At 38.6% G+C, this 13,343-nt stretch overlaps 1 long non-coding RNA gene across 3 annotated transcripts; it reads right to left on the reverse strand.

Annotated features, from left to right (window-relative positions):
- Window positions 1-235: 235 nt before the first annotated feature.
- LOC148036724 (uncharacterized) lies at window positions 236-3,447 on the reverse strand. Of its 3 annotated transcripts, none has more exons than XR_015690493.1 (3): window positions 2,985-3,447; window positions 460-2,788; window positions 236-372 (listed from the first exon to the last, which is right to left on the reverse strand). It is a non-coding gene; the product is annotated as an uncharacterized LOC148036724 (long non-coding RNA). The 3 variants fall into 3 exon arrangements; XR_015690494.1 differs by having other exon boundaries at window positions 460-2,145; window positions 2,343-3,447; XR_015690495.1 differs by having other exon boundaries at window positions 460-1,125; window positions 1,231-3,447.
- Window positions 3,448-13,343: the final 9,896 nt, after the last annotated feature.

Here is a 13,343-nt window from a genome sequence, read left to right on the forward strand (position 1 = left end):
GGGACGACCTTCAACGGAGGCCCAAGGGCCCTGCGCAGTAGCGAACGAGGAGGGATGTGACGTAAGGAAGGGGGGGCGTAGCCTCTGTCTGCCGCTAGGGGAGGGGAGGAGGTAGGTGGCATGGCCACCCCTCCCACCTGGAGGTTGCATGCCTCCCCCCCCCCCCCCCCCCCCCCCCCCGACGTGCTGTTGGCGAGGAGAGAGGGGGGAGTAAAAAAAAATTATACTAAAGATAATAATTTTTTCTCTTTTTGGAATTACAAGGGGGGTTCCTATGGCATGTTACAAATCAGGATTATACCTTCAGAGCTGATTTCAATCATAACCTTCGTCAAAGTTGTGGTTTTCAAATTCTGTTTGGACATTGTTCACCTGTCATGTAGACAAGTGAGAATCAACATCAATGTGAGATTGAATGAAACAAATCAAGATTATACCTTAAACAAATCAGGATTATACCTTCAGAGCTGATTTCAATCATAACCTTCATCAAAGTGTTGTTTTTCAAATTCTATTTGGACATTGTTCACCTCTCATGTAGACAAGTGATAATCAACATCAATGTGAGACTGAATGAAACCCTAGAAGTGCTTGGGAAGCTCTGGCACTAATGCCATGGAGTTGGACACATTAGTCATGATGACTTCAGGGGCCATAGCAATCCACTTCACTCTAGCATATCTGCCAGAAGAATATTGGTGCCAGGAAGTAGAACCTTCATGACATTCAACACAAATGATCCTGTCTGATAGCCAATAGGTACATTAGAATCACAAAGAGCCACATAACAAATGATCCTGTCTGCCAGAAGCATACTGCTTGTACGTTGGCCTAGTGAAACACAGAAGAAGTACTGCTCTTTATTGCTTGATTGAATCAGATTGATCTTGATAGACATCTCCGATCAATGCCTCAACCTTCATTTGAAGGAAGTGGAAGCATTTGGTCAAGTCCAAGATGAGGAACTTGATTGTCTCCACACTCTCTAGCTTAGCAAACACTTTGCGGGATGGAAGATAACCAATGCAATCCAGGGCATACTACTTGCACAGCAACAACCACCTGTAGAGTTCTTTGAGAGCATAGTAGCAGACAGAAAGACCCTTGCCCACTTATTCTTTGTATCTGTGTTGTCATAGACATTATTGATAAGCTGGATCTTGTCAAAAACAAATCACACTACATTAAGGTAACTTGAAATGGAGGAGAAGACCTGCAACAAGACCTTACACTTGCCACGGTTCATTGCATTTTCAAGCCTCAGCTTAGAGATCTGTGAAATGATATCCAGGGCCAGATTTAGAGGAGAACATAGAGTACACTGTTTATGAAGATTAAGAGCCAGAGAACTGCAAAAGAAGACCACAGAAACATGTAATTGGAAGGCCTGGTGGAGGCCGTAATTGCTGCATTTCGATGCATTCACCTGCAGTCTGTGTTTTATTAAGTAGTGTTGTTTTAGGTTCTTTAGTTGAGGCAAGGTGATTCTCAACCTGATCATAGAAACCACAACATACACACAGACTCGAAAGCAGCCACTAGGGAAACCAAAGCCCTGCAGTACTCAAGTTCTGATCAGGTGAATATGTTGCAATCTCATACATGACGACACTGCCATGCCAACCACTTCAAATCTAGGCCTCATCTTGATCAGTCCAGGCTGCTGTTGATCATGATTTTGTCCCAGACTGACTGATGATGAAGAACAATCAGCAAGACTAGAAGATGGTGATGGAGTTAATGGCCTCTATAGACTTCCAAATTCATCATCATCCTGACTGGTATCCAATGGATCATCAGTGCTTGGATGTGGAGAGTCATCCAATTTAATCACCTGCCCAACTGTATTACACACTTTGTCATTACCATTATCATCATCATCATCATCATTATCTGCATGATGGAATACTCCAGCAAGAGCTGACTGCCCCTCCGATGTATTTCTGAGCTCATTCTCACCACAGATTTGCCATCATTAGGGTGCAGTTGTCTTGACACATTGTCCTTGTAGTGGCTGAGTCTAATAAGTGGGTGGTAATTCTGAGCGGAATGGGTTTTGATGGGCTTGTTAGCATTATTATCCGGTTCATCAGGATTGATAAACAGATCTGCAAGATCAACATAAGCTGTGGCTTCCTCAAGCCTCTGATTCATGACACAGGGTAAATTAGTCGAGCACGTAAACAAAGGAGAAGAGGGAATTATAGATTGCAATTAAAATGGCATGGAATCAATAATTAAACAAAACAAGAGAGAAAACGAAGTTATCGATTGCAATTAAAATGACAATATAATCTTGTAGGGATCAGAGCTGCACTTAATGTAGCTATGGGGGTTAATACTTTGATCGGATTGCCTCCATGGTTGCTTCTGTGTTGTCTTGATTATAATGTGCCCCGTTCCTTAATCTGCAACAAGCAGATGGTGTCGTGTGTGGACTTGCCTGGTGCAGGCAACTTGCTAGCTTGGGTTTACTTCTGCATATGGATCTCTCAGACAATGCCTTCTCAGGGAGCATCCCAAATGATTTGAGTGGATGTGTCATGGTGCAGTTGCATTCTGGGACAGCTCTGCTCTTTCTTGCAAATTGGGACCCATAGTCTTCTAGTTTCAGCAGTACTGGAGCACGAGAAGAAGTAAAAGTCCCCTACTAATCAAATATTTCTTTCATGCTCATTAGATCCTACGGTGCAGACCTTCTGTTCAGCTCTCCATTGAAGGTTTCGACAGCTCCAGCTTCTGTAGGCCGATCCCCTTTCCCAAGATGCTTCCTGCTCCTTCAGTCTCCCTAGCACAATCATTTGCAAGGATCAATTCCAGATTACTTAGGTGACATGATCCTTCTCAACATAATAGATCTATCCTTCAACAAGCTCTCTGGGAACATGCATGCAGCCAGACCCAATCAAATTAATGCAGGCATTAGTTCAGCCCCCCATTGAAGATATCTCTCTGTATCCCAGGAAACGACATGAGTAACCGACCTATCTAGGTTATCTGTACAGAAGGCTATATGGGCCTTATGTGAAGAATCTCCCATCCTTTGCTTCAAACAATATGTCACTGCTTGCACTCCACGTTCCTTCGCCATTTCGTAATCCAAAACATGGCATGTAAACAGCAACTTCTGACTGCGTACCACCAGTACCTTGCAGAATTGTTTCTCCTGTAATTGTGAGATCCTTTCTGTGGGTTGACATGCCTATCTTTTTGTGAGATACCTTTTGTCCTCAAGCTTGCACTTACAAGGATCCCCTTTATCAAATTGAGCAGGTGAGAAGGTGATTCCCCTTCCTAGTTGGCCTTCTAAGCCAAGTGCGGCCACCCATCATACCAACCAATCTGCCATGATCATGGTTGATGATAAAACACAATTAGACCATAAATTGAGTGCAAAGAAAGCATACAATTGCATTGCCATGATAGCCAGTTTCAACTCAAATTACTCATGAACCTGCTGGTTTCAAAGGACCTCTTAACAAATTTGAGTTCAAAACACATTACGAGAAATATGGACTTTCTTTTTTGCCCCTTAAGGGGTTTTTCTCACCTCTTTCTCTCTAAAAAGAGATTCCAAAATAATATTAGAATAAGAGATCTTCTACAATCAAGCAAATCTTGTATTTGTATTTTCAATAGATTTCACCTATTATTTTATTCTCAAACTGTAGGATAAGGTCACTTTTTCTCAAAATCCTCATAACTAAAAAAATACAATTCTATTTTTTGTAAAAACGGAGCCAATCATTAATATATGACTCTTTAATGCCCTCATGACTTTTCAACATGAAAATATATTAGAATCATTCTCATTCTTGCTTCTTAAAAGGGCGGAAGTTAAAAAACGATATAAAATGACGTACACATCATATTTTAAGATTATTTTTTACCCAGAGACACCTTTTTGACTCGAGATCCTTGTAAATTTTTATTGTTTTTTACCCAGAGACACCTTTTTGACTCGAGAGTTTCCTTGTAAATTTTTATTGTTTTTGGACAAGTATATGCCCATTGCTGGGCATTTCTTCATTCCCTCTCAAAGCTCTAGTTTTGTCCGAAATTTTGTGTACTCTTCTCCTTCCCTCCAGAATATAGTTTTTTGCATACAAATTCTTCTGAAGCAATACTTGGTACTATCTACAACACTCTCTACTCTGCTACAAGCAATCTCAGGAGTGGTTTTGATAGCATTTGCTGAAATCAAATAATCTCTATCTACAACACTATCTGGCCTGCTACAAGCAATCTCCCTCCTCAGTACTATGTTGTAAGATATCTTCCTTTTCAAACTGCAAGCAATCAAGTGATAATGGAGGTATCTTTATTTTTTTAATCTCTCTAATGTTATTATTCTTCATAGTTATTGTTTAATCCTTAAGTGTCAATTCATAGAGAGAGAGAGAGAGAGAGAGAGAGAGAGAGAGAGAGAGAGGGAAAGAGGAAGAAGGGAGGGGGGAAAGAGAGAGGACTGTGTGAGATAAACTAGGAAAATAAGTGATAGAGTAACATTAGGGTAGAAGACAAGATGATGTTATTGTTCTCCACTAGCCAAGCTTCTATATAAATGTGTTTAAATATCTTTGATCAATTCTTCTTGAGAGAGAGAGAGAGAGAGAGAGAGAGAGAGAGAATATTTTGGATAGAACAAAAGATAAGATTGGATGCTGATTAGAGGTAGATTAAAAGCTAAGATTACAGGCAGATTAGGGTCTATCATGACTAAAATTAAGAGAAAGAGATAAGATCCAACTGGGTAAAAAAGAACACAGAAATAGTGAATCAAAGAGGTGTAATTGTGCGATTTGAGCCAATTCAGAATTAGTTGCATGCTACTGGATTGATGCTGACTTGCTGCTCCTAGATATTTAGACGTTCTTGCTATTGATCAGAAAATTGGTATCGACTCCTTAGCTTACTATTAATCAAAGGGGTGTAATTGTGTAATGTTAAAATTGACATATATTTTTCTTTACAGGATGCAGGTGCAGGACGTACAACGAGAAAGAGAGATATTCACTTTCAATTGGAGGATGAATATGCACCATTGTTCAAAAGAACTACAGAAAGGGATGATGCAATAAGATACAGGATGCAATAAGAAAAAAATACAAGGAAAAAAACGTGGATGTTTGGGTTGATGGGTGCATTTATCCACCTGATCCAGTCACTCAAAGGCAAGGACTTACATCATTTGTAAAGTTCGTTTGTGAAGGCAATGAAGGATTGTATGGATCCACATGCAGACTTGTCACACAACGATTAGCAGGGGTTCATTAAGCCTTGACAAATATGCAGACAAGATTACAAGGGAATATGCAGTCTTTGATGGAAAATGATAGATTATTGGCTGAGAAGGATAGGGAGAACTAGAGCCTACAACAAGCAATGTATGTCATTGAAGATGCTATGCAGGCTACACACGTGCAAAATATGGAGTTACAGTCTAAAGTTATGGACTTGGAGAAGGAGAATCGAAACATAAAGAGGAAGTTCACAAAAACTTTGGAGATTGGGCCCACTTTAAAAACCAAAGAAACACGTCGGTACATCCGATTAGTTAAACCAATTCACCAATTAACCAAAGGAAGTGGACAATATCATAGACAGATATATGCTCGATCTGCTACAATGAGAAATATGTCCCCTCATGTAGAGAATGATACTATTGTCAAAGTCCTAAGCAAGGATATGGTAAAAAATGCATTGGAAAATCGTAAATTCATGGACATTGTAAATGGTGTCACAAGTGAACATCTTAGGGATGTGAGCAACTTGTTTATTGCTATAGATGCTCAGGGGTTATGTGACAAGGTGGGAATGAGTTCTGAGTCATATAGGACGCTCTATCAACAATTGGATATAGGATTTAAGCAAATCTTCAAAACTAAGCGAGTAATGCCTTTGCCAAAACCATTTCATGTGAAGAAGGCTCGAAAACAACTAAATGAGAAAGTTTTAGAACTAATTGGTGAGCCAACACATTTGGAAAATACACACATATTGAAGTATGGTTCCAAAGAAGTTGCATTTGTATTGAATAAATCCAACAACTTTGTATTAGATATATGTAGGGTTCAGATTGCTATGGTCAAGGTCAAGTTCTACAATATGTCAATGGAAGAATGTAGGGGCGAGCTTAAGTTTGTCCTCAAACTTGATGAGAGTGAGATTATTAAGGGGCAAAAACTTGAACGTATGAGTATAACACTTATGAATCGAGCATTGGATCCTAACATCGATGAAAACCATCGTGGCTTGCAGCATTTAAAGTACCAAAGGAGGACCATGAAGTACTTAAAGTTTTTTTTAACCTCACTAATATACCCAGTGTTATTGAACGGCAAAATAATGGAGCAATTTTACACATCGAGGGGTTTGGGGACAATCAAGTTGAATGGCATCTTGCAGGTGATTTAAAAACATTGAAGTGTATGTTTGATTTATCAAATGCAGCGAGTGCAAAATTTCCGTGCATATACTGCATGCAAACTAGGAAGAAAGGAAAAGATGAAAAGAAAGAATGGCTTGCCAAGGCATGACAACAAGGTGCTCCAACATGTGATCAAAAAGTAATGAGAAATGGAATGCTAGTTCCAGTGGATCCAAACTGGTGCCCTATTTTGGAAATACCACTAACAAGGGTTCACTTTTGCACATTGCATTGTTTGGTTAGAATAATTGAGAAGCTAGTATATGAATATATATGCTTTGCGTACAAGATGCAGCATGTGTCAGAAGCCGATGCTACATGCAAGAAGGTAGAACAAGTCCTCTCTGAAGTTGGATTGCACGGGGGCCAAGTAGAAATAAAAAAGGACGAGAAAAATTTGAAAAAGAGTGAAAATATCCCTTGTAAACTATACTTTGGTAGACCCAAGGCTAGGAAGTTTATATCTCCACCTCGAGATGAGGGAGGCAATATACTTGTAAAACAACCAGAGAAGTATGAAGCATGGAAAAAGTTGCACATTGCTGTTCCAGATTGGAGCAATGGGGGACGAACGAGGATTGCTAAGGCAGAAGTGTGGATACACCTAAATAGATTAGCAGCTCTCTTACAAAAGTTGAGGTTTAGGGATGGTGATGCCAATACATTTAAAGAGACAGTTGCTAAATTTCATAAGTCCATAGTGGAGGCATGGACTACAAATAGTATAACACACTACATGGTTAATATTATCACCATTACAAAAAAATATTATCATTTGGAATTATTGTGTGTTTCTAATCTCTTCTTGTGCAGCATATACTTGAAGCACATGGTCCATACTTTGCAGATCAAGGAAGTTTGACAGTATGGTCAACTCAAGGCACGGAATGATCTCATTGGCAAGCTTGCTATTCTTTTCAAAAGGCAACTAATCATGGAGGTGGCATTAATGATTCCAATTCTATGAGGCAATTATTACAATGGTGGTATAGGAAACTAGAGATACGATACGAGGAAAAAGAAAAGAAGTCCAAAACCTCTCAAGCAGAATTTATAAGTAGGGCAATATATGAAGTGAGAAAAGCAAGATATGAAAATTGTACATCTAGACAATGCCACGTAGAATGGTTGGCAACCCAAGAGAGAGATGGCAAGAAATGGAGACCTAGATAAAGATAATCCTTTTGATGCATTTAGAGTTCACGAGAGAGCATAGGTACCCAGGATATGACACATCAATACTCCTATCTTTAACATGAGATGTCTTGCAAATTTTGTTTAAAATTTCAAAGGTTTGTCACTATGTTTTTCAAAGTCGATTTCGAACTACGTTTTTTAATTTTAAAGTTCATTTATACTAGAGTAAGTTTAAAAGTTTCGTACTTAAGTCAAGTCTCTCCTTTCATTTTTTCCCATTACTCTTTACTCTACCCTCCAGCTTTCTATCCTTCATTATCACAACCATGGCACGTTCCAAGCTTCCTATCAAGAAGGCGCTTGCAAGAGCAAGAGCTCAACATTCTTCTGAATCTAGTGAGCATACTGTGAGTGACAAAGATCCCTTGGTGGCCGACAATGGTGGCCCTACTGCAGCTAATAATGGTGGTGCTACTATGTCCAACAATGGTGGCCCTAGTGTGGTCAATAATGATGGTTCTCCATTGTCCAGAAATGGTGGTCTACGTGCTCCAGTTGCTCCACCGCCCACTACTGCTCTAGCTGGTAATACACGTCCTCCAACACATAAGAAGTGAAGATGGAGACCATGCACAGCTGCGCTACGTGAGATAAGGAAATTTCAGAAGAGTGCCAACTTAATTATTCCTACGGCACAATTCTCTATGTTGGTGCGAGAAATACTGCAAGATCTACAATTAGGGCATCATCACAAGTTCTTTTCAAGGAACCAAGCAAGGAATGTGGGGCGATGGTCAAGCCAAGCCTTGCTTGCTCTCCAAGAAGCAGTTGAAAGTTACTTGATTGATCTAATGGGTGATTCTCAAGTTTTAGCCATTAATGCCCGACGTATCACTATTAAGCCCATAGATATGGTTCTTGTCCGTAGGATCCGCAACAACAATGATGCATTTAATCTTAATGTCAACAATATGCTTTGAGAAGCTACCTTGTAATTGGATCTATGTTTTTTAGCTCAGGTTTAGTTGTAGATTGTAACGAGCTTAGTTTTGGTTTATCTTTCCAGTAGACCTTCAAGTATTTGATAGTAGTGGTCTACAAAATGGAGCTAAATTTTGCCTAGCTCTAGTTGTACTTCGTGCAATGCACTATCTACCATGTATTTCATGGTTTCGTAATGCCAAATCTGGTATTTGTTATTCTATTTTGCCATGATTTGCACTGTGCGTATTTTCAAGTTTCTAATTTTGAAAGTAGTTTTGTTAAGGATAAATTCAATGTGCAATCACATACACATCAATGATCAGTTGTACATGGGTCGATGCACTATATCTTTACTGTATTTAGCGATTTGACAACACTATATCCGATATGCAATATTCCATTTGACCCATGACTTATTTTTTGTGAATTTTTAAGTTTCTAATATTTCACATAGTTTGGTTGACAACACATTTAGTATGCAATTGTGTACACTCGGTGTGGTGGTGAGTTTTTCTGTTATCAGTGAAGTATAATCCAGTTAATGCATTTTCAAAAAATGATTGAACTGTCAATTTTATAAATCGAAATCTGGTGAAACTTCATCCACATGCCGAGCATCATAAAAACTCATGGATATTTAAAAATTGGCCCTATCAAAAGTCTCTAGACCCTAGTCTCTGGACAGATGTTCTAGAGACTTCTGATGAGGTCAATTTTTTTTTTTGTAGTTGGTGTACCCTAGAGGAGTCCACATGTAAAATTTCACGTCAATCGGATCACTGGTTATATTTTTTCAAAGCCTGGATATATTAATTTAGATTTAAGGGTTTTTAAAAATTTTTGCTATAAGTTTAAAGTTTAAATCTGCAGATTCAAGCCCCCAGACGTAAGCCTCCAGCCAGGGCAACTCTAGGGGCCCGATCCCGAAAAAATTTGATATGCATACTCCCGATGCCCTAGAGGTCCTATTGGTAAATTTTGATGCAAATTCGATAACATTAATCCGATAACATTACCTTCTTTGCATCATCTATCTATTGTTGTAATGGAGCATCCAGGTCTGCTCCTGCAGCTGGGCCACCCTTGTCTCTCTCTTGGGAAGGTACTACATAGTCGAGTAGAGGTCCAAAAATGCTTTCTTGCAACTGCTCGAACTTCTCATGTGAGATCTCATACTGTGGCACCGCATTCTCAATCTACTCTTGGATGCTCACAATGACAGAGATGTCATTGACACTCGTGCCATCATATCGAGCCACCTCATCAACATGTGCTGGTGTATCTTGTATATCAAAATCTATAAAATCATTAGGTGCATCATGCACCATGATACAATATAGTTCTTATTCCCTTAGCTCCAAAATTTCTAGTACATCCTGTATAAGTAAATATTCCACCCCCTCAATGATGATAGCATGGAGAGCAACGAGCGGTGGATCATTGCTTGTCAGCATCTCAACAGGGCAAGGAGGTGGGTGCACAATGGCTAAGATTTGTGCTGCCTCTACTCTCGGATCGAGTGTGATCTCTTCAAGCTCCCTCTAAAAATACTCTAGTTGTGGCTGAGAGGGTGTGTCCATGTCTTCCTCACTGTCCTCTTGCACCTCAGTGCATAAAACATATATGACAAATGCTGCATCGTGCTCGATGAGATCCATCGTGGCATGGTCCTGGAATGAGGTGGGCACTACTCTGGCACGGAGATACTGCCCCACATGCACAAGGGCTCGATTTATTACATTTGCATGACTTGATCCACCACGTAAACTATATAGGAAATCTATGGGGACCCATTTGAGAGCAGAGTTCGGAATAGAGCAGGTGAGAGGGTTTGCCGCATCACAAAACGATGCAGTATACTAGAGCTAGGGTCTATGGTGGAAAGCGAGCTCTCTAGGTTCAAGGTCGCGTAAAACCTAGGGTATATCTGGTCTCCTATGTGTGCGTAGCATGTGGAGCTAATCCATGCAGCGAAGGCGGGAGTGATAGCCATGATACACAAAGAAAGAAGGGAGGAGAGCACAAGTGTAGGGAAGTAGAGAATGAAAGTGAAAATGAGTTTGAAATTATAGCTTTTATGTATCTAGGGTTTTAAATAAAGGTTATTTTTAAACATTAAAGTTTCAAATTAAAACTCTTACCTTAGTTTCTTTATTTCAATACTTTAAAGTAATTGTTAAAATTACTCATACAGACAAGTGCTTCGTTCTACATTATTATATATTCCTCGAATATACTTGGATCGCTGAGTATATGCAAGTCCAACTATAGAAAATATAGAAAATTTTTAAGAAAAGAAATATGAAAGACATTCAAAATCCCTTGGATCTAATTTAATATTTAATTTTAAGAAATAAGTAGAAGAGATGAGCTATAATATATCATTATGCAAAGACAATATTACATAGATTATAAAACTCCAGCCTGTAATTCAATTATGATTTTAACCAGCATGATTGACTAATTACAATATATATTATCGCACGCTTGGATCATAGTAAACTAAGATTATCTAAATTGAAAGTACTCAAAAATTTAAAAATTTTATATTCATTCTTTATATAAAAAATTTACAAGGATTCCACTATCTCAAGGATATGTGGAGAAACATATTTACATATCATGGATTGATCACTACGAATCCTGATATTTCTATTATCTAACTTGAAATAGAAGTTACAGAGGGGCTCATTGGACATTAATTGGATTTCTTGTCTCAGAAAAAAAACGGGTCAATGGCTCTCTGCACTGACCACAAAAGGATTATGACCATTCCACAAGATAACCACATCTATGAGAGTTGTATGTGTCTCATCTCGGGTATCTTGATCCAAGCTGATCCACTCCCCTCGCAAAAGTCACCATTTTCTATATTGAAAGCGAATACACAGAGTTTGTCTAGCGATGAAATACCTGTAATAAAAACAAAAATAATGGTAAGTAAATGCAAATAACACAACAATTCATCTAAGCAAGACCTATATCAATCAAATCAAAGCATTGAAAGTAGTAAAAAAGATTTACTTGAATGTGAGATCAAATTGGTTGATCCTGCATTCAATCATCTCATCAAAATGTGTTCTTTTTACTTACCAAGACTCACTCAATAGTTGACTAATTCATTCATCGGATGGACACTTGCAATGATAAGTAATCTTTGTTTTCTTCAAAACATCACATGAACCAAACAAATGTACAAACAATGAGAATGGAATAAACCAACTAAGATGCACATCTTTGGAGCCTGTGATGGGTTTCATAGCACTATTGATGTCAAATTTTATCTTGGACTTACATGCTCCTGGCAACTCCAAGCTACCAATCAACCATTCACCACTAGATAGTGGCGGCAATGGGACATGCTACAATCTCTGGCTTTTTACTACATACAATGAATTATAAAAAAAGATATTTTGAGTTGTAAGTTGACTTGCAGAGTTATTATCATAGATCAAAGAACCTATGTCTTCATGCCAAATATGTTTCTTGCCGCTCAAACATTCCACATTCTATCATTCATGCAAAGTTGATGGATATAGAGTGGTTAGTAAAACAAGATTGAATTAGAACAATGCAAAGATTTTTAAAAACAACTCTGATGCAAAAGAATAAACAATGATAAAATTTAAAAACTTATTGTTTTGTTTATAATTTGCCATGTAATTCTTGTTGTGTACAGAGATTTGTTTGTGCGTATAAACATGTTGGATCAACATTTCTGTTACTGTACTTGTTCCCTTGAGAACACTTTTCCAAACTCTAAAATTCTATCTTTCCAATGTTTGCTAGGGTTTGCAACATCCTTACACCTAACCTTGAAACTCCCTCGAGTACTTGGGTGCATCAAAATCCAATCCAACTTATTACAAATCCAATTACCGACACTATCTTTCCTATTGAAGACCTCCACTGCAAGTATGCTACTGATGTTTTTTCTTCGTGAAGACATCTATAGTAACCAAATACAAAAGTTACCTATCAACGTGCATATAATTTGCAAATTTCTCTCCAAATGAAATGAAATTTAAATGGAGCATGCAAAATAACGAAAACCCAGCGCCAAAACTCGTGCTGAGACTAGAGTTGTGGACTTTTGTGGCCTGAGTTTCCTACTATGTTCAGAATATTAATGATATTCTTTCACTAATCAAGCATTTTCAAAGGCTCCTAAAGATGAAGATGTGCAAAAGACATCCATGGCGGCACAAGTTGCTGGCTGATGAGCTGGAGATCAGAAGAATCTCCTGAGTATGGAGTAGTGAGTGAGTAATCAAACTTAACAGGTTCACCGCTAAGGTATGTTATTAACCTTGCAATCTGGCAAGCTTCATGCACTGAAATTCCATTTTGAGAACAATACGCTTCTGTAAAAGCATTGTTAGAATAGAAGTATGGCAATATCAAAGCTTAAGTGAGATTAAACAATGCCTTTCGTCTACAATACTCAGTCCTAAACCAGCTCCCTCGTACAACCTTCTTGTTGAGCTATCTGCCAGAGAGAAAGCTTTGAAGACCTCCTTTTGCTTTTCTTCACAAATGCCAATTCCAGTGTCGCTAACAAAAAACAACAATGCCAGCCTCTTATTATCATCCGCCTTGCCGTTGTGCTAATTTGTTATATGCTGAAGAGACTCTTGCTATTTCAGAGAGAGATGCTCTACAGGTTGTCTGTTGATCAGTACTGTATAAGAAGCACCAATTAGATAATCTATAAGCTGAAGACTAGACTTTTGCTATTTCAGAGAGGGACGCTCTACAGGTTATTTTCTAATCAGTATTGTACGATGAAGAT

Source organism: Lygodium microphyllum, chromosome 4 (assembly GCF_053477565.2).
Source record: "Lygodium microphyllum isolate KBCC chromosome 4, Lygodium_microphyllum_v1.1.10, whole genome shotgun sequence".
NCBI lineage: Eukaryota > Viridiplantae > Streptophyta > Polypodiopsida > Schizaeales > Lygodiaceae > Lygodium > Lygodium microphyllum.